The 21,801-nt window shown below is 41.0% G+C and overlaps 1 protein-coding gene across 1 annotated transcript in view; it reads left to right on the top strand.

The window, feature by feature from the left end:
- Nucleotides 1-20,950: 20,950 nt before the first annotated feature.
- The window catches only part of per2 (period circadian clock 2), a 79,458-nt gene continuing 78,607 nt past the window's right edge, over nucleotides 20,951-21,801 (top strand). The window contains exon 1 of the mRNA XM_048604121.1: nucleotides 20,951-21,263. The gene's annotated coding sequence lies outside the window, so the exon portion shown is untranslated. The remainder of the gene's footprint in view (nucleotides 21,264-21,801) is intronic.

The raw sequence follows: 21,801 nt of genomic DNA on the forward strand, positions 1-21,801 counted from the left end.
ATTACCAGATGCTAGATAGCCTGCTTCCTACTTGGCTCCATGACACATTGCTCTAGCAAACTATCTCTAATGCACCCTATGAATTTGTTGTCGTACCTACTATTTCCAATTTGATCAACTTTTGAATTTAGCCCCCAGCTGCTCATATTCCCCTCAGCAGAACTGCTTTCCACTTATAATCATAGGTACCTACATAGACCATGGCAACCAGATCTTCCACTTCCCACTTCCAATTCCTCTGCCACCCAGATAAGATATCCTGAATCCAGGCACCAGGCAGGTAGGCAACACAGCCTTTAGCATTCTTGGCTCTGACCAGAGAGAACAATGTCTACTTCCCTGACTTTACTATCCCTAATTACAACTACATGTCTCTTCTCTCTCTCCAAGTAGTATGGTCAGTTTGCTCATCCTTCCTACAACCCCTACTCTCTTCCACACAGGAGCAAGAGATTTTCAAGCTTGTTAGACAAACTCAAGGGCTGAGGCTCCTTCAGCACTACCTCCTGAATCCGTCTACCTACCTCGCTTCGAGTCAGACCCTTGTGTCCCTGACCACTGACCGAATTTGTGGTAGTTAATCTAAGTGACCGTGACTGCCACCTGACACTCAGTGTCCAGGTAACTCTCCTTGATGTATTGCAGTGTCTGAAGCTCAAACACCAGCTCATCAACTCTGAGTTCCTCAAGCAACAAACACTTGCTATAAATATGGTTACCATGAATCATACTATGAACTGCCGCCTTAAACTTTTGTGGTCATGTGGCGGAAGTACCTCACTGTTGTTGCTAGGGAAGGCAAATTACTGTTTGGTTGGGTGTTCCATGATTTTGACTTAACAGCAATGAAGGAACAATGATATATTTTCAAATAAGGATTCCATGTGACTTGGAGGCAAATTTGTATGATGATGTTTCCATACACCCACTGTCTTTGTCCTTTGAGCCAGTCGAGTCACAGGTTTGGCATTAGCGTTATTGAAACTTTGGCAAGTTGCTGCAGTACATTTTGTAAATCATCTTCATTGCTGCCACTGTGCGCTGGTGGTGGAGAGTGTGATTAGTTGCATTGGATAGAGTGCTGATTAAGCAGGCTACTTCATGTCGATGATATTGAGCTCTTTGAGGGACATTGAAGCTGTATTTATCCTGGTAAGGGGTAAGTATTCCAACTTACTTTCCTGATTCCACCTTTCCAACGAAGATACATTGGCCACAGATTATCTAAATGCTGACTTGCTCTTGTAGTCACAATATTCATGCGACCACGCCATTCAGTTTTTGGTCAATGGTGACTTCCAGGATGTTGATGAAGGATGTAATAATGCTATTGAGTTTTAAGGGAGGGTAGTTAGACATTCTTATTTTGTAGATAGTTATTGCCCGGCACCCGTGAAGAAAATCTTACTTGCTACGTGTTAGTTTAAGCCTGTATGCGTAGTATGGGTCTTGCTGCATGTGGACACGGATTACTTCAATATCTGAAGAATTGGGAATGTGACTGATACTGACAAGCATTAGACAAGCTCCCCACTTCTGCAATATAACCAAAAGCTGCAGGACATACTTAATAGATTGGGCAACATCCGTAGAGGGGGAAATATTTATCAGTTTAACTTGATAATCCTTGAGCAGAACTGGAAAAGGAATCGGGTGCAACAGATTTTAACCAAGTACAGGGCAGAGATGGCAAAGCCAAAGGGAATGTCTATGATGTATGGGAGAGATTAAATAATAAAGACATTATGCAAGGTAGAATAAGATGGTAATGAGACAAGGGAAGAAACAAAAGATAGGTCCAGTGATGTAAATGAAATATCATAATTATAAACAACAGCTACCATTCAAGAAAAGGGGCAGAGGTTAGAGTCTGAAATTAAACTCAACTTTAGTTGCCAAAGTTAGAAAGTGCCTAAGCAAAAGATAATGTGCTGTTCTTAGAACTCAGTTGCAAGTTTCTTCTTCTTAGGCAGTTTGTGATCAACAATGATATGCTTCTTTTGCTTCAATTGGTTCTAAGATGGTTGATAAGTCGAGGCACATGCTGAAGGATTGGATGAATGGGAGATTTGTTCACTCCCTACAAACATCTCGACTTTGCCTCTGCACATTTCTGACAAAGTTTCTTAACAAGTGTGTTCCTCTACCGAATGAGCCTTCTCCAGTTTGGTCTGTCACAAGCCAGGATCTCCTGTTAGTTGATAGATATATTTGATATCAATGAGGATGCTTTGAGGACATCCATAAAGGATTGTGGCTGCCTTCCTGGAATCTCAGGTCGCACCCAAGTTCTGATTGAACAGTTGCTTTGTGAACCTGTTGTCAAGAATAGAAATGAGAAATCCCATCCAGTGCAGCTGGTTTTGACTGATTATGATATAAAGCGAAGGTTGACCCCGTCTCTGAGAACTAACACTGAAACACCCAAACAGGAGCACCTCACCCTTTGACCTGTAAAAGGAATGTGAAAGGTGCACTTCAGCAACTTCTTTTGGTTAAATAAAACAAATCCCTGACACTCTACAATCAACAAGTAACAATTTATTTATCTAATGCTGAACAAATTAACTAAAGTATTTACAAACCAAATAAATCCCTTCTAACTAATAACTATTCCCATATAAAACAAGATTCTAATGGTATGCTGTTCCAATAAATACAAGTCCCACTTACATAAAATTTTAAAAAAAATTACTGTCTCAAAATTACAGCCAGGTTATGTGTCTTCCAGAATGTTCTGCATCTTCTTCTTCATTGTATCTTCTGTCAGCAACGCCTTCTACATTGATTCTTAAGTCAGGAATATTAACTGGTTGTGCCATAGATATCTTTCTTCTTTAGATGTTCTCTAAGACTTAGAGGAAACTGTGAGAGTCAGCGATTCTCTCAAGAGCTGAAAGGAGTTAACTCTGACAGATGGCAGTTAGCTCTCGTGTCTTTGTCCAACTGCCCCCTTCTTTCACACCCTTGACGACATATCAATTTTTTACAATCAGATTGGTCCTATGTTGTCAAAATGATCAGATTTAAATAATTGGTTTTTGGTATCTAAGTGCTTGGCTCAAATTGATTGGCTAAATTCAAACTTGTTGTGGTGGTTAAAAAAAAAAGCTGCTGCTTGGCCAGGTAACTGTATAGCCTTTTGGATGCTCTCTGTGTACTTGCAAACTTTCAAACTGCTCACAGACATCCCTTTTAAATCTCTAAGCATAGAAAAAGCACATCATCTTTTAAAGGGGCCATGCAATGTTTCCCTCCAGCATTTTACAAACACCAAATTCTAACTTCCGGCCTCCCAATCACAAGTACTCTACCCAACTTCACAACAATTAGCATCTCTGTTATGAACTCACAGCACAACAATCAAAACTTGTACAGTGGCGAGAAATCAGAGTTAATGTTTTGGGTCCAGGGACCTGTCCTCAGAACTGATGGTAGCTGCCAGACCTGCTACACCTGCCGACTTTTCCAGCAATTTCTGTTTTTTTTCTGATTTCCAGCATCCACAGTTATTTTGGTTTTTATTAAGCCTTGTGCAAGGTCTTGAATGGACAGTTGTAAGATGTGTGCATGCATGAGTGAGGTCACGTGACTAAAGCAAGCCGTACCGTATTGTATTTCTATTTCAAACATTCCCTTTTTCACGCAAAAACTACAAGAGAAACATGGCATGTATTATAATTTACAGAGTTACCAGTTAGGCAAACAATTGTACTCATGCATTAGCAGTTTGTTGTTCTGCTCAGTCTCTGCACATGGCCAAGAATTTCCAAACAAGTTTGGAAATGCTCTATCTGTCCCTGAGCAGATTAAAAATTACTCACTTACCTTTTGATGATTTCCGTACTGGAGATTTATGGATAGCATCTTCCTGTTATGAACCTGTTCAGGAATGCTCGAACCCAGCAGTGAAAAAGATAATTGGCAATCTCATGCCCCCTTTTGCAGCATTGAGTGCTGTATTCTGAATTTTAAATGTCCAGCAGACCTTTGGAAACCAACATAAAAGGGTAAATATGTTAAGTGACAGGACAAGGTGGGAGGTGCATGGGGTGATCAGGGAATGGTGTCGATGAGCTAGATATCAAGACAGTGGAATTTGAATTCAATAGAAAAAACCTGGAAGTAATGGCTATAGAGGACCATGAAGCCTTTGTCAATGAACAAAAAACTCACCTGGTTCTCTAATGTCCTTTAGGGAAGGAAATCAGCCATCTTCACCTCGTCTGGCCTACATGTGACTCCAGACACACATGAATGTGGTTGATTCTTAACTGCATTCTGCACATTTAGGGATTGTCAATAAATAGTGGCCTAGCCAGTGATGCCCACATCCCATGAATGAATGATTATTAAAAATGATGGGTGATGATTTGGGTGCCACGTGAGTGAGGGGTTAGGGTTCCAGGTGGCTGAGCAGAGTAGGGTGCCAGATCAGAAAGTGAGGTAGGCTTCCAAGTGGATAAGTGAGGTAGAGTTCCAGGTGGGTGAGGGAGGTAGGGCCCCAGATGAGTGAGAGAAGTTGGGTGCCAGGTGGGCGAGAGGAATAGGTGCTAGGTCTGTGAGTGAATTAGGGTTCCAGGTGGGTGAGAAGAGTAGGGTGCAAAGTAGGTGTGAGGTAAGGTTCCAAGTAAGTGAATGAGTGCTTAGAGTAGGTTCAGAGGTCAGGTCAAATTAGAGAGTGAGGGGTATTTGGGTCAATGAAGGAGGGGACTGTCAGTTTGGCATGGCATGGTTGAGTCACGGATTGGCAGGTCTGACTTGATTTAGTGGATTTAGGTGTTGACTGTATTTGGGTCAGGTCAGGGGGTATACTGGTTGGAACCATAGGGGCAGTACCAGGTCCAGTTAAGTCAGGTTGGGGCATGTGGAATGTCAGATCTGGTCAGTGGGATCTGATGGGTTGTGCGGTGAGGGGGCATAGGAGCAGAGCTGAGGTTGGGTCAGGGACTGGTGGTCAGTGGCATCAGGTCCAGGGGATTTTGTTTGGGATTACATTTTTTAATTACACAGGAGTTAGAATAGCTTTTAATCATCTAAACCTTTCCTCAGTAAGCTTCAGTGAGTGAGAACCCACCGAAGTATTTGACTTCAAGGGGCTTTATCAAAGATTGTAAATGTTATTAAAAATGAAAGAACTGCAGACGCTGTAAGCCAGAAACAAAAACAGAAGTTGCCGAAAAAGTTCATCAGGTCTGGCAGCATCTCTGAAGAGAAATCAGAGTTTATGTTTCGGGCCTGATGATCCTTTCTCTGAACTTTGTAAATGGTATATCTGGTCATCCACTTCCAATGCATGGGACCAAAGTGACAAGTCCCAAGCTGCCACTTGGACTGACACTTGTTGAGAATGATGAAGGCTTGTACCCTGATTGGATCACCAATTTTCAACTCTAGCAACGGTTTGACAGTTTTGTCAAAGCGAAATTTGTCTTTGTTCTGTTTCACTTCCATTTTGTTACTCATACTTTAGCATCTCTCCTCTCATTTTCTTAGGAATCATGATTCTATTTCCTTGTACAATATATGATCTTGGGCTGTCAATTGATATCTTTATGTCCAATACACCCTCGTGACCATAACAGTAGCTTTGATGCTTTTGGACCATCCTTTCATCACTACTTCTTGCAACACTTGGAGAATTGCATCTTATTAGGTAGTTCACTTGATTTGAGCAAGAGATTCAATGTCAAGTTGCTACTTTGTTAGATCTGGAAGATTTCACACTCTACCACAGCAGTTTCTACTTTCTTCATAGCGAGTGCTACCCTCAGCAGGATGTCCATGATGTACATTTGTTTCCCCTTCTTGTATGTGAATTTCAAATGCTATCTCAGTAATAAGAGTAACATTCATTGCAAACACATTGGAGCTAATAGAGGATAATACTTTGAACTGGATTATGGCTGATCTCGACTGTCACTTTATCTCTTCCAAGTAGGGGTTGATGAAAATCTTCACAAGCAAAGACAATAACCAAGCACATGTTCTTGACTTTCAGCACTTTAATTTGAATTTTTTTTTCCTGTTCAGCTTCAGTTGTCAGGTCAGCTTTGTCTAGTAGTTGCAATTGATTTTTATCATGGTCAGCAATGGCTTTTTCCATTTTATCCCTTCATCCTGAAACCAACAGATCATCTACAATATCTTCCACTCCAGGAAGGTCACCAACTGTCTCATGCTGTCTGTGTTGAAACAATTCTGGAGCCAATGAAATGCCAAATTGCATGTGCAGCTTTATAAATCTCCTGAATGACATCCAGGATGTAGTTAGAAAGATGTTACGTTCTTCCAGTTTTACTTGCAGTAATCATCCCTTGCATCAAGGATGCTGAAGTTTTGTGCCTTTGCAAGTTCTGACTAAATTCCTTCAATAATTGGCATGTTGTAGTGAGGTCTCTTCATAACTTGATTTAACCAGTTGCTACTCCATTCTGTAGCAGTTTTCACTTCCTTGAATAGTTTCTTCTTTTCCAGCTCTTCAATCTTATCTTTCAAGCTGACTTTGAGAGCACTTGGACCTTTCCTCACATGCTGAATTGGTCTTACATTCTCATCTCCTTCAAAATTATATGCTCCAGTAGACATCCTAAATCTGTAGACATGTCATTGTATTCCTCTAAGATCTGTTCCATAATGAGTCGTTCAGTATGCTGCAAAATGTTGTGGATCTCTTTAATTATGTTGAAGGTTACCAGTCCAAGCTTCAAACTTGCTTAGGCTGAGGTGAGTGGCTTTTGCTTGCTGTTTATGATCTGCAATTTCAGATCTTTATTTTTATTTTGTCTTCAGCTTTCTGAGTAATCTATCCTCATGGCACAAGTACGATGCCAATGTATAGGCTCTGCCTTACTTTTGAGGGTTTCATTTTTGACTTGCAATAATAAACTACTTGGCACAAATCTGTGAAGGTCAAGATGTTGCATGGTGTATTGGTATCTATCTAACACTTTATGTTGACTTAACATTCCTTCTGCAATCAGTATGCCAATAGTCACAAACTATTTATCTCCTATTGATCTGACTGAACCAACCTATTGTAAATGCTCAATGATTCATCAGAATCTTCAGCTGAAATCTCTCCAGGGCCCATCTTGTTATGTTGGGAATTCTAGACATAATCCAAGATTCTGTTGGCAGGCTGGAGAATGGGAATCTGTATATTAATGAAGCAAGATGAGGCAGTAATGAAAGTGATAATGAGTGATAATTTCTGTTAATAGGCATCTCACCGCTCACGAGTGAGAATCTCCTCTCAACATCCAGGACTTAGTTGGATAATGTGACTTTTTGTTCTCAACATACAGAATGGTCTCAGTCACTATTTCATTCAATTTTCCCAAATTTTTCATTATAACCTATGTTGTTCTGGGCTTGGGAAGATTCTGCCCCATTTTATGAGTTTGCAAGGTAACTGTTGTGCTATATTGAATCAGAGATAGTAGGAACTGCAGATGCTGGAGAATCCGAGACAACAAGGTGCAGAGCTGGATGAACACAGCAGGCCAAGCAGCATCATAGGAGCAGGAAGGCTGACGTTTCGGGCCTCGACCCTTCGTCAGAAAAGGGGGAGGGGAAGGGGGTTCTGAAATAAATAGGGAGAGAGTGGGAGGCGGATAGAAGATGGATAGAGGAGAGGATAGGTGGAGAGGAAACAAACAGGTCGAAGAGGCGGGGATGGAGCCAGTAAAGGTGAGTGTACGTGGGGAGTTAGGGAGGGGATAGGTCAGTCCAGGGAGGACGGACAGGTCAAGGGGGCGGGATGAGGTTAGTAGGTAGGAGATGGAGGTGCGGCTTGAGGTGGGAGGAGGGGATAGGTGGGAGGAAGAACAGGTTAGGGAGGCGGGGACGAGCTGGACTGGTTTTGGGATGCGGTAGGGGGAGGGGAGATTTGCAGGAACAGCAACTAATATTCCGCTTGGGAACCCTGCAGCCCAATGGTATCAATGTGGATTTCACAAGCTTCAAAATCTCCCCTCCCCCTACCGCATCCCAAAACCAGTCCAGCTCGTCGCCGCCTCCCTAACCTGTTCTTCCTCCCACCTATTCCTTCCTCCCACCTCAAGCCGCACCTCCATCTCCTACCGACTAACCTCATCCCGCTCCCTTGACCTGTCCGTCCTCCTTGGACTGACCTATCCCCTCCCTAACTCCCCACCTACACTCACCTTTACTGGCCCCATCCCCGCCTCTTCGACCTGTTTGTTTCCTCTCCACCTATCCTCTCCCCTATCCATCTTCTATCCGCCTCCCACTCTCTCCCTATTTATTTCAGAACACCCTTCCCCTGCCCCTTTTCTGATGAAGGGCCTAGGCCCGAAACATCAGCCTTTCTGCTCCAATGATGCTGCTTGGCCTGCTGTGTTCATCCAGCTCTGCACCTTGTTGTCTCTGTTGTGCTATATTGTTTCTTTATTGAACTGCTATAATATGAATGTTTGCATTGAGAGCCTCATGACAGAGGTCATATCACCACGACAATGCAGGGGCGTACTCGTGTCATTTGATGTTTCTTTCCCATACAACCCCAATGCTGGGCCAAGTGGTTTGGGAGAGTATACTGCTGTTGGAATTCCATTTTTGCCACCGGATTTGGATTAGCGAGCAAAGTTGGCACTTTTCTGGATCAGGTAGGAGCATCCAGATCACTGCTGTCTGGTAAACCATGACATTAATCTCAGGTTCGAGACCCCGGACCTCAAATTCTTTTTCTTCAGTTGGCCAAAAACTAAGGTGGATGCTATAATAAATTTTTTCTTCAATTCAGTCTGCCTTCATTGAGAGGAAGTTTTGAAGATATGAAAAGTGATGTATTCCATGATCTCACCATTGATTTTCATTGACTGGGGGAGGTATTATGCCAAAAAAATGAAAATATAGGACTTTAATTAAATGCCTAGAAGACTAAATTCCTTTTCTAACTAGCTGATAGCAATGCACCTAATCCCCTGTGGAGCATTGTAAAAGGTGAAGGTCATAGTTGTAATGGAGCCCACTATTGACGTTATGATGGAAAGAAAGTAATTGATAAAGCAGCTGAAAACAGTTTGGTCTAGATCTACCCCATAGAACTGGGGGCTCTTTTAGTGTCCCTACCTTTGAGCTATGAGGCCTAGGTTTAAGTGCGTAATAATATCCCTGAACAGGTTGATTAGAAAATATCTGTCCTGAAGAATTCTTGCATCTTAATATGCTGCTTTTATGGCTTTGCTGGCTTGTGGAATGATTTCTAGTGTTTGACGCATTTGTATTCTGAGATGTTTTATTTTCCTCCACCCCACCAAGACTTGCACCTTCGAATAATAAATAACTGTCCTATTCTTCCTACCAAAATGTATTACCTCATATATATCTGAGCTGGAATTAATTCACTAATGATTTGCCCATTTTGCAATTATTAATTATTGCATTATTATTAGGAAACTATGCATTATTAACATCCTCTGGTAATTTGTCGTGTTCCTTCTCTGTACCGACTTCTCCTCATCCAGCCCCCTTGCTCTCAGTTTTTAGAAATTTAAAGTTAGAAATTACTCTTTTGATTCTACAGTAAAAATGCCTTAAATTCCCATTCTCTGTTTGCTGTTTTGAAGCTGATACTCCATTTTGCTGCTTGTCCCTGACGCTATATTCTCTGACCTTATTCATTGTTCCAAATAGGGCACTTTATCATAGGATTTTGATTACGCAGACAAATTACTTCCACCTCATAACAATTACCTATTCTGTCTGTTCACTCTGTTTTTCTATTTGTTTTAGCAAAAGCTCCATTATTTTTCTTTCCACTGATGACGAGTTGACTAGTCTATAATTTCCAGACATGTTTTGTCCTCCTTCTTAAATACCATAAGTTATTCATTATTCCTCTCGCATTACCCCTTTTCCTAATGAACTATTTTTTAAAATATTGCTAATATATTTTACAATTTTCTCACATCATATTCTGGAAATATATTTATTTACTGAGGTCTGCTCTTTCCTGCCGCTATTACACAGGAACAGTTTGGTGATGGACACAACTAATTGTGGAGCACAAGACTCTGACATTACAGTCAGAGTCTATAACCATTGCACTATCTTATGTGTTCAGCCATTTCTTGACATCACTTTATCCGATTCAAATCGGATAGAGACTGGTTTTGTTGATGCTGCAGGTGCATCATGAAGAAGCCAGTACTGATTATCTACTCAAGGTGAAGATGGTTGCAAATCCGTCAGCCTTGTCTTTCACAGTGATACTTTGGCTCCCCCAAAAATCGAAAATAGAAAGGTTTTGTGGAGCTTTATCTTCCAGTTAGTTAATTGTCCACAACCATTCACAACAAGATGTGCAGTTTTGATATAATTCAATCAGTGTGGAATCACCTAGTTATCTCTTTAGTTTGCTGCTTCCACATGCATGTAGTACTAATTCCTAATTGAAGACGAGGAAGACTGAATCTATTGTCCTCATTCCCTATGCAAATATTTCCCTAGCCAAATTCTCCACCCTGTCCATGACAACTCTCTGAAACGAACCAGGTTTTACCTGACCCCAAGATAATCTTACGTTCACATATTCACAAAGTCACAAAGACTTTCTATTTCCAACTCTCTGACATCACGGATTCCTTCCTCGCCTCAGTTCATCGACTAACAAAGCGCTAAATGTCTACAGTTTACTATTTCAACTTTCCCCTAGCTAGCCTCCCAGCTTCCATTCTCCATAAACTCAAGGCCATCCAAAAACTTTGTTCATGTTCTCACTTGCACGAATTTCATTCATCCATATCCTCTGTGCTTGCTGATCTACTTTAACTAATCCCAGTTCAACAACACTCTGGTTTTTAAAATTCAAATCCTTTCATGAATTCACCTCTCCCTACCTATATGGTTCCCTCCAGCTATAGAAGCCTCTTAGATACATGTACTCCTCTAACTTTAACCTTTTCAACATTCTGATTTTAATCTCTCCAGAACGGTCGCCATGCCAGCAACCACCAGGCCCTAAACTCTGGAATTCCTTCCATAAATCTCTCTACCTTTCAACAATATTTCCTCCTTCAAGACACTCTTAAAACCTACTTCTTTGAGGCAGGATTTGGTCATCTGCCTTATGTGGCTTGGTGCCAAATTTTATTTTACAACTTTCCTGTCAGTGAAATGCTAATAAATGAATACAAGTTATTGTTATTGATTTTATGAGAAAGCAATCTTCTTTCCTTGGAATTAGGCCAGCACATTCAGGAACAGAATGTTCCAAACCCTCAGGACTAACTAATTGAAATACCTAAAACCAATAGTAAAAGCCAAATTAGCACAAATGAAAGCAAGCAGGCTGCATTAGGATGAATCACAGGTGTCCAAACATCAGTCAGAACACAAATGTCCTTGGGCCGAGGAGCCCATGTATACATTGCCATAAAATATATGTGCTTCCTTATTTCCTCCAATTGTGAATACTGCATTACACAACACCACCATTACGAAATAGCATAACTTGAAAATACTCAAGAACAGCTTTGAAAAAGCTGAAAGAAATCAAAACAATGTAAAGCTGAAAATTGACTCCTGAATAAAAGCTTGCTACATCAAGATAACCAAGCATGTTAAATTTGTTATTATTTCATTGGATTTCAGGATTTTAAGTAGCATTTTGACATGGTATTTCTTAATGATTGGTTCAAATTTACCTAGAAATGGAATACTTGTGTTTGATACTGGTAAGCCACTTGGCTTTATCTAATTATACTCCAGCAAAGTGGAATGTGCCCTGTATTAAAATGGAAATTTTAACAAGACTAGAATATCTGAATAGGGTTATTCAGAATTGTTTAAATGGGTTAATGCAGTTCCACACTTGTGACCTATTCAATGGACTTCAAAAAATTATTCCATGTAACAAAATTGGACATGCATTGTACTTAACAAGTAGGTGGTGTAGGGTGAGAATCCCTGCAGCCTCAGTTGGTTGTGGACCCATACTCTGGGCATAAATGAAATGAGCGACAATACCCAGGAATACTAAAATAGCAATATTATTGAATATAACGATAATGATAATAATATAAAGATTGATACACACACACACACACACACACACACACACACAAACCCCAGCCCCAGTGGACTTCTCATGATCCAAAATGGTAAAGCAACCCCAAATTCACAAAATCCCTAGAATGGTACAATGACCTTTAACAAATACATCACCAAGTTTCCCAATTGTTTTACACAGTAATAGACCTCCAGTCAGTCACTCTGTCAATGTTCCTTCCCTCTGTAGTCTTCAGTGGTTGACTGTTGTAGTATAGGGAGTTTTGAAGCACTGTGTCTTTTAGGCAAATTTCTGACACATTCAAGCCTGTCAAGGCAACCATCAAGGTTTCTTAAATCAAAACGTCTGAAGAAAACAAGAGTCTTACCTCACACTGATTTGTCAAAATCTGCATGCTTCACGTGGGTGGCACAGTGGTTAGCACTGCTGCCTCACAGCACCAGGGACCTGGGTTCAATTCAACCCTTGGCAACTGTCTGTGTGGAGTTTGCACATTCTCCCCGTGTCTGTGTGGGTTTCCTCTGGGTGCTCCGGTTTCCTCCCACAGTCCAAAGATGTGCAGACTAGGTGGATTGGCCATGCTAAATTGCCCGTAGTGTTCATGGATGTGTAGATTAGGGGATGAGTCTGGGTGGGATGCTCCAAGGATCGGTATGGACTTGTTGGGCCGGAGGGCCTGTTTCCACACTGTATGGATTCTATGATTCTATGAAAGCTCTGGTTGTTATACCATAAGATATAAGAGCAGAATTATGCCATTCAGCCCATCCTATCTGCTCTACCATTTGATCATGGCTGATAAGTTTCTCAATCCCATTCTCCTGGATTCTCCCCATAACCTTTACTCCCCTTACCAATCAATAACCTATGTATCTCTATCCAAAAAACATTCAATGACTTGGCCTCCATAGCCCTCCGCCGCAATAAGTTTCACAGAGTCATCACATTCTGGTTGAAGAAATTTTATCGTCTAAGTTCTAAAGCGTTATCCCTTCACCCTGAGTCTGTGCCCCGGGTTCTAGTCTCTCCTACTGGTGGAAACATCTTCTCCATTTCAATTCTATCCAGGCCTCATAGTATTCTCTAAATTTCAATGAGATCTCGCCTCATCCTTCAAAACTCCACTGAGTACAAACTCAGAGTCCTCAACCATTCCTCATATGCTCAGCCCTTTATCCCCAGGATCATTCTTGTAAATTTCCATTGGACCGACTTTAATGCCAATGCATCCTTCCTTAGAAACTGGGCCCAAAACGGATAACAGTATTCTAAATGTGGTCTGACTAAAGCCTGATACAGCCTCAAAAATACATCTCTGCTCTTGTATTGTAGCCCTCTCAATATGAAAGCCAACATTGCATTTGCCTTCCTAATTGCCAACTGAACCTGCGTGTCAACCTTAAAAGAATCCATAACTAGTACTCCCAAGTCCCTTTGTGCTTCAAATTTCTGAAGTCTTTCCCTGTTTAGAAAATAGTCTATGCTTCTATTCTTCTGACCAAAATGTATAACCTCACTTTCCCACATTATGTTCCGTCTGCCATTTCTTTGCCCACTTGCCTAGTATGTTCAAGTCTCCTGCAGCCACCCCACTTCCTCAAAACTATCTATCCCTCCACTTACCTTTATGTCATCTGTAAACTTAGCAACAATGCCCTCAATTCGTTCATTTAACTTGTTAATGTGTAACATGAATAGTTGTAATCCCAACATGGAACCCTGCAGAACTCCAGTAGTCACAGGCTACCTTCCTGAAAAAGAACCCTTTATCCTAACTCTCTGCCTTTTGCCAGTCAGCCAATCCTCCATCCATGCTAGTTACGTACCCCTAACACCATGGGCTCTTATCTTATTTAGAAGCCTCCTCCGCAACACCTTGTCAAAAGCCTTTTGTAAATCCAGCCAGATCATATCCACTGGCTCTCCTTTGTCTAACTTATTATCAAATTTATCAAGCATGACCTCCCAATGACAAAGCTGTGCTGACTCAACCCTACATTACCATGATCTTCCAAATACTGTGCAATCTCGTGCTTAATAATGAACTCTAAATTCTTACCAATGACTGAGGTCAGGCTAAATGGTTTAGAACTTCCCATCTTTTGCCTCCCTCCCCTCTTAAACATGAGTATTACATTAGCCATTTTCCAGTCCTCTAGGACTGTCCCTGACTCCAGTGATTCCTAAAAGATCACCACCAATGCCTGAGGTGTAGTCCATCCGGTCCAGGTGATTTATCCACCTCCAGACTTTCAAGCTTCCCCAGCACCTTCTCTTTAGTGATGACCACTACACTCACCTCTGGCCCCTAAGTCTCTTAAAGTTCTAATATGTTGCTGGTGTCTTCCACTGTAAAGACTGATGCAAAGTTCGTATTCGGTTCCCTCAAAATTTCTTTGTTCCCCGTTTCTACTTCTCCAGTCTCATTTTCCAGTCTCATGTCCACTCTTGCCTCTCTCTTACCTTGTAGATATCTAAAAACCCCTTACAATCTTCCTAGCTAGCTTCCTCTCATATTTCATCTTCTCCCCCTTTATTGCTTTTTTTTAGTTATCCTCTGCCGTTTTTTTCAAAGACTTCCCAATTCTCCGGCTTCCCCACATTGTATGTGTTTTGTTTTACTTTTATGCTGTTCCTGACTTCCCTTGTCAGCTCTGGTTGTCTCATCTTTCCCTCAATGTTTCTTCTTCCTTGGGATGAATTTCTGCCCTGCCACCCGAATTACCCCCAGAAACTCCTGCCATTGCTGCTCCACTGTCTTCCCTGTTAGGCTCGCCTTCTAATCAACTGTGACCAGCTCCTCCCTCATGTCTCTGCAGTTATCCTTACTCAATTGTAATACCATTACATCTGATTCATCTGGTTGTTGACTTATTGTTGACTATGTCTCTCAAATGTATGCTGTCCAACAATCAATCTCCATTTCATTTACCATTCCATGGAAGTAAATTGGCATGTAGTTCAAGGATCATCAAAATCAATGCAGTAAGGACAAATCCTCTCTTTGAACAGTGAAACACCATCTTTAGCATAATCACCTGTAGGGGTTAAACTTTATCTAATTAAAACAACAGCTGTGGAAAACATCTTTCGGAATAAGGCCAAAATCTAAGGTTAAAAAATATTGCTGTTGTGTATCTTATTGATGGATTTTAATCAAAGCATAATCACTAACGTTTAAATCATTATTTATAAAGCAAGAATTCAGTTCCGATCAGGTTTACTTAGAAGTCAAAAGTGAAACAGAAATTAGACATAAAGGATAAATTTGCAAAAAAAAAAGCACCAACGCAGCAACAGATTTATAGGGGAAGTATATTTAATCCACTTAATCCACTCAACATGTAACTGCCTGAGGTCATATTCTACCTGACCCTGTCTTGTAATGCGATCTGGGTATCCACTATCTACATATTATTGTTTGTTTGTTGCTGGCAATGTTTGCTAAAGGATTGGTACACGTTACAAGTCAAGAAAATAATTATGAATACTCAAATTATATTATTTCTATCAATATATCAGATAATGCTTTCGGGCAAATTTTGCTACATTTTACAGGGGCAGAGAGATCCAGGATTTTCTGAGAATAAATTTTAGTTAATTGATTTGCTCCCACTAATCTCAATCAACAGAAAATTGTAAGCATTATGAATTGGATGCCATGACCTCCGTGTCAGGAGCAGAGCCTTGCAGAATTTATCCTTGATAACTCACAAAGAAGTCATTGTAATTCTGACGAGCTTAAAAGATTAAACAAAAATCACATGGCAATCGTGTACAGTAAGGAAGCAAAATGTTAAAAATAGAACAGCATGATTTTTTCCCATTACAGATTACCAGAGAACTTATTCATTTATATCCAATGTTTGTTTTGGATCTGTATTTAGCATGAAGCTTCAATTTGCTTTGACTTCATAATTTATTTGCGTCATCTAAGTTCAATAAGTTACTGCCTTGTGGCACAGTCTGGCTGACATTACTTTGTAATGGATGCTGTGTATTTATTCTGTACATAAGGTTATTTTTATCAAGATTATTCTACCTGAATCTATGCAGGGCCAGACCTGACTGAACACAGTAGAAGCTGAGTGAGGGTGCAAGAGTTGGTGGCGCAATATCTGAGAAGTGGGGCCCTTTTGAGTGCACCTCCCATGTCCCTTTTGCCATTATTTCCCTCCTTACCCATTATTTCCCTCCTTACCCATTGCCACAACATTCCTGTCACCCTGCTTCCAAGTAGCTTGGTGCAGATCAGTGATGGGGTGTGAAGCCATGGATAAGATATGTGGCATTTTGTTTAAAGCAGCATACAGGTTTGGCAGTAAATGTTTACAATAGCTGTGGTCATGACCTCCACAAGCCTACAAAGAATCTTTCTTGAAGGTAGTGATGTTCACCATGGCAGGCAGTTTTGCAATTTGCTGTTCTGTTAAACAATTCACTACTGAATTGTGCCTTCCAGCTCCTCCCTATCGGAAAGATAGAATTTTTTTGCACAGAAGGTGGTCAGTTAATTATTTCTGGCATTATCATTATAAATCTCTGGACCCCTCTTGTCTAATCAATTGTAGAGTATGTGTGCCTGTAGGATTCTTGCTCTGCATGAAGATCCTGAGGCACTGTATCTAATTGACCAGATCTGGATTAGGATAATGCCTTCCAATGGGGACTTTGCACAGTTGCCCCTGCCACTGGTATCTGATCATCCTCATTAGTGACAGCTGACTCATCAGGTGAAAACCCAATAACTTTTTAAGTGGATCAATTGAAGTATGGGTACTTATGTAGATGCATGTTGGAACCTTGTCTGGTGGTGTAAATTCAGAAGGAATGAGGTCCACAATGGACTGAGGGGTTACGGACACAATTAGATCAGCCATAATTTCATTGAGTGGTGGAGCAAACCTGAGGGGCTGAATGGCCACTCCCATTTCTCATGTTCTTATACTGTAATGTCCTGTAATATTTGCTGCACTCATGCAGGCCTTAGAAGTCTAAAATTAAAGATTTAGTTGTGAAAAATCACAATGTAAGCAATAACCAGCTTCATGTCTCCCCTCAGTTCAGTCATTAATGAAATTGAGTCAGCACGTGAATTTAAGATATTTGTTATTCTGTCAAAACCTGTCTGTGAGCTTTCTATACTTCCAGCTCTGACTGAAAGGCTGAAATGTGCTTCTTATTTCCAGGCTTTCTTTTTAGTTTCTGTTTCTTGTCCCCTGTCATTTGTGTTTTGTACTTTTTTCTTCCACCAGGGCTAAAAAAGCAGAAATATAAATTTGACTGAAGGCAAGGGTGACCATGAGACAGATGCATCATATTACATATGAGTTGAGGTGAGTGGCAACAATTCATAGATAAAAGGAAGATGTGATGGAAAGGACAGAAAATTATGGCTGAACAACACAGAACTATTTCTAAACCAAGCAGCAGAAGCAGCCATGATCATAATAAATGGCACAGCAGGCTTGAAGAGTCGAATGGCCTACTCCTGCTCCTATCTTCTATATTTCTATGCGTAGAACACCACAACCTACAAGTTCTCCTCCAAATAACAGTGATTTCTCTCCACAGATGCTGCCAGATTTGCTGAGCTTTTCCAGCAATTTCTGTCTTTATGTCATGTGATTGCATCTTTTTTCATTGCTTATTGGCTCAAATTTTGGAACTGACTACCTAATAATACTCTGGGAGTGCATTCACCTCTCATACTGTAGTGTATCCAGAAGCAATCTCACCACCATCTTCTCAAGGGCAATTAGAGGCAATAAGTACTCATGAATGAATAAAAAGAGAAACCTACTTTTCCTGCCCTACTATCTGCAGTACCAATTTTATCTGGCTTCACTTTAGTCAAGGTAGAGTCAAACACCTGCAGCTAAAACTGTTGGTTTCTCAAAGAGGTAAGTAAAGAATAATCAAAGTCTTTGCCTTTTGGTGGACCTCAGCAGAATGAACTGACTGATCTGCATCTTTGTTTTTTTAAAACCATGCTATTCCCTCTCAACAAAGGCATCATCAGGTCTGACCTCCTCTTCAAAGAGTACAGTAAGGTTCAGGTTGTCTTCCTGTGATAAATACTAAATTTCAGTGGCACATTGATTACCATTCTCTCCCACTTTTTCCTGAAAGATCAAATTAATGTCTAGAATGTAATACACTTCTTTCCTCCTTCTTTTAGTCTTTCCTCGAAGAGTTAGCTGGCTAACTACACTACTTTGTCTAATGTAAGTTCCTATTTGGACAGCGAGAATTCTGCCAAACTTCGCCCAGCACTGCAATCAAATTTAAGAATCAAAAACGTTAAATCATTTATTTTTCATTTTTGGCAGTATCTTCCATAATCCTCTGCTTAATCAGAATGGGTCACCACAGTTGCTGATTGCACGCTAAGTGAATTGCTCTTGGAGTACTCCAGCAATGGTTGGAGCAGCTGCACCAGTTGTTCTAGATGTGCAAACACAGATAAAATAACGTGTGTAATATGTATGTATATATGTATAGACAAATCATGCAACACTGATTGAGATTTATATTAAAAATATATTGAATGACAGTTTTCTAATTGTTAGGATTTTACAAAAGACAGGATCTCTTCTCTGGCCACCTGAAAAGTCAGCAGGGAATGTATTTCTACCTTGAAACGGTAATTGACTGGAGCTAGAACTCCCACCCATTGCTTAGGTGCAAGTCCCATCTCAGACAGCTGCCAATCTTGGCAGCTAGGTTCTACCAAAGGCAGTTCAGTAACCTGAAATGGGACTAAAGTTGTTAGCACAGTCTTTGTTCAGTTGCAGATAATCTAATGGTGGGGAGGTGAGGTTTGAGCAGGTGGGGAAAATAGGTTGGTGTTCTTGATGGAGAGAACTAAAGGGAAAGGGAAAGCTCCTGATGGGTCAGATCTTGGGATGTGGAGAAGTGTCCAACGTGGAAAAGAGGCTGTTAAACAAAGTGATCCAAGTCCTTCCGCGCTGCCCCCAACACATTTTCCAGCCTGAGGTGTCAGGAAAGTGATTTTTTTTTACACGGCTTCCCTCCTGCTCCTGAGCTTTTCTCACTTGCCTGAAATTGAGGTTAGTGGGACCTCACCCTTAAATTGTCAAATTAAGGATCTCAATTAAGTCAAGGATGGGTGTGCTCTCCTAGGCTTCTCTTGTTTCATTCTAAAATTGGAAACTATTTAGGGAGGGTGGCGACAATGTTCTTCAGGGATTTTTTATACACCTCAAATCCACACATCTGTTGATGGGGGAAAGTAAAATCAGTCCCATATGCCCTAAATACACTTTTCTTGTATTCTTCGAAGAAAGTTTCCACTTATAGATCATGTTCCACAAATCTGAAGCATGCGCTCTGTATGGAACAGAATATCTTTGCTTAACAACGGCCCTTAATTGTCTGCATTGTACATTAGAAGTAATTTAAGAGCCTTCTGCATTCTTTGGCCTCTCCCAAACAAGAGAAGATACCTCACCAGAACACTATGTACATGCCAAAGCTCATTAGTTAGATTTATTGACAGATTAAACAATGCCTTGTTGCCACATAATATGGCAAGATACTAAGTCACCATAATACTTCAATACAAAAGAATTACACCATAAGGGATCAAAATACCATTATTACAATACACTTCTTACAGAAACTGTTAAAAATAGAACTTTTGGATGATAGATCTTCCAAGGTTGCACACAGAAATGTAGATGCTAAATCAATCTGTGGGGTTCAGGATTCCTGCCAGCATTGTTATATACAGAATTCTCTGGTTTTTAACTTATTCTGAAGCCCAAAGAGATTTTTTTGTGTGTTTAAAAACCATCTTGAATCCATTTTGGGTTAGGTAGAAAAACTGCTGAATTATAAAGGAAACATGTACCCTTGTGAACCACAAGATCAATCGTTCATATCCATAACAAGTTAAGAATAAGGGAGTAGAGCAAACAGCGCAGGTCATGGGGTGTAATAGAGTCAAATTGAATAGAGATTGGGTATAATGAATATTGGATGAAGCAGAGAAACAAGTCAGAAAAAGAATTTTTTAAAAAAAAAGCTCTAAGAATAATACCAACTGCAGGAGTAAGAGTCGAGTTGCAATTGCTTTTATCTGAACCTCTAAGGATAACTGATAGTTATGTCAGGTCATCTAATGGCTTTATTAATAAGTTAGTCATGGCCCAAAATAGTGGTTCGTAACAATTAAAATTGTTTCGTTTTCACCGGACAAATGCAGCAATTTAACACTCAGACGGTGATCGATTGAGATATGGGGAAGGCAGCACCTGTGCGGTGCTTACTATGGTGATTCTATATTGTACATAACTCATTCCATGGCGTATGACTTCTTGGCTGCGTATTGTTGTTTTGCTTTTTCGTTAAAACGCATAACCAGCACTCGCCATTACACAGCAAATTCTCAGCTTTTGTTTTTCCTCTCCCTTTGTGCACCTTTCATTGCACTGCCAGCCGCCTGACATAAGCCACACCTTGTGGAAGTCACGCTTGCATAAAGCATGCGCTTGCACAACCAGGTCCGGAGCAGAAAGCAATTAATAAAGATGACAGAGGTAGTTCGGGCTCCATCCCCGGCAGCGGTGAAGCCTTTTGGAACGCGGTGCAGCCCGGAGACAGACACATTGGGATCCACGTGAAGGTTGTGTAGCGCGAGCGGCTGATTGACAGCCAGTACGGCCAATGGTAGCGCGCTGGCCGGCAGGCCTCCTGACGTGCCAATGGTCTGGCTCCCGGGACACGGGCGCTGCCAGCCAATGGGAGAAGTCGAGGGCCGGACTTGTCACGTTCCCCTATGCGTGCAGCCGCGCGAGCCAAGTGCAACATTGCAAGTGAGCCTGGATCGCGCTGTATTGCTAGTCGGGGGATCACAGCTGAGTGAGGTGAGGTACTTCCCTATACTTCACCTTAGTTTATGCAGATCTTCGGGGGAGAGGGGTGGTGGAGATCTTAGTTATTCTTATTTTCCGACACACTAGATTCTCGAATTAACTATGCACCTGATGATTGTAGCTGGTGTGTTCTGCACTTTATGAAATGAGTAAATCCGGTATAATCAGATAGGTATTTGGTGTCCGTGCCTCCAGTACATGGGTTGGGTCCCTGTGTTTTATAGAACGGTTACATAATCCCATCAGTGCTCGGGAAATGTGTTGATGCGAGCCGAGGAAAATCGTGCAGTGGTTACGTTTGCTTGTCTGGAAGCACACACGCCCAGGTAAGGTGAAGCTACCCTGTAGGCTGTTGCAATTTTTTTTTTGTATCAGTTGCGACCCCTAAGTTTTTATTTGAACTACAATATGTTAAGTTCTGCTCTCGTTATTTCAACCAAAGACAGAGGAAGAAACAATCCAATTGTGTTTGTCAACATTCCTTTCGCTTGGTCGAAGTGTAGGATTTTCTTGTTTACAACTGTTGAATCTAATATGGTTAGTGTTACGCAGTTTGTTTGTTTTTTAATTTGATGCTTTTTATTAAGCTGTCAGGTTTTTTTTTCCTCTCCAGTGTGTGTGTGTTACATTTGAAACCATTTCAGTCCAGAGTCTTCTGATCAGACAGCCAGATAGTTTGGTCGTTTAGTAGGACCTACAGGGCGTAGGAGGCCATTCGGCATGTTATTGGGCTAGATGGTACTGCTCTTCCTCTTCCTCTTCCCCAGTTGGGTGCAGGAGTAAGAGGATATTTGGCCAATAACGTTTGGGGATGGCTGATGCTACAAGTTGAAAATGGGTGGGTTATTCCCCACGACCAAATCA

Source organism: Rhincodon typus, chromosome 13 (genome assembly GCF_021869965.1).
Source record: "Rhincodon typus isolate 14 chromosome 13, sRhiTyp1.1, whole genome shotgun sequence".
Classification (NCBI taxonomy): Eukaryota; Metazoa; Chordata; class Chondrichthyes; order Orectolobiformes; family Rhincodontidae; genus Rhincodon; species Rhincodon typus.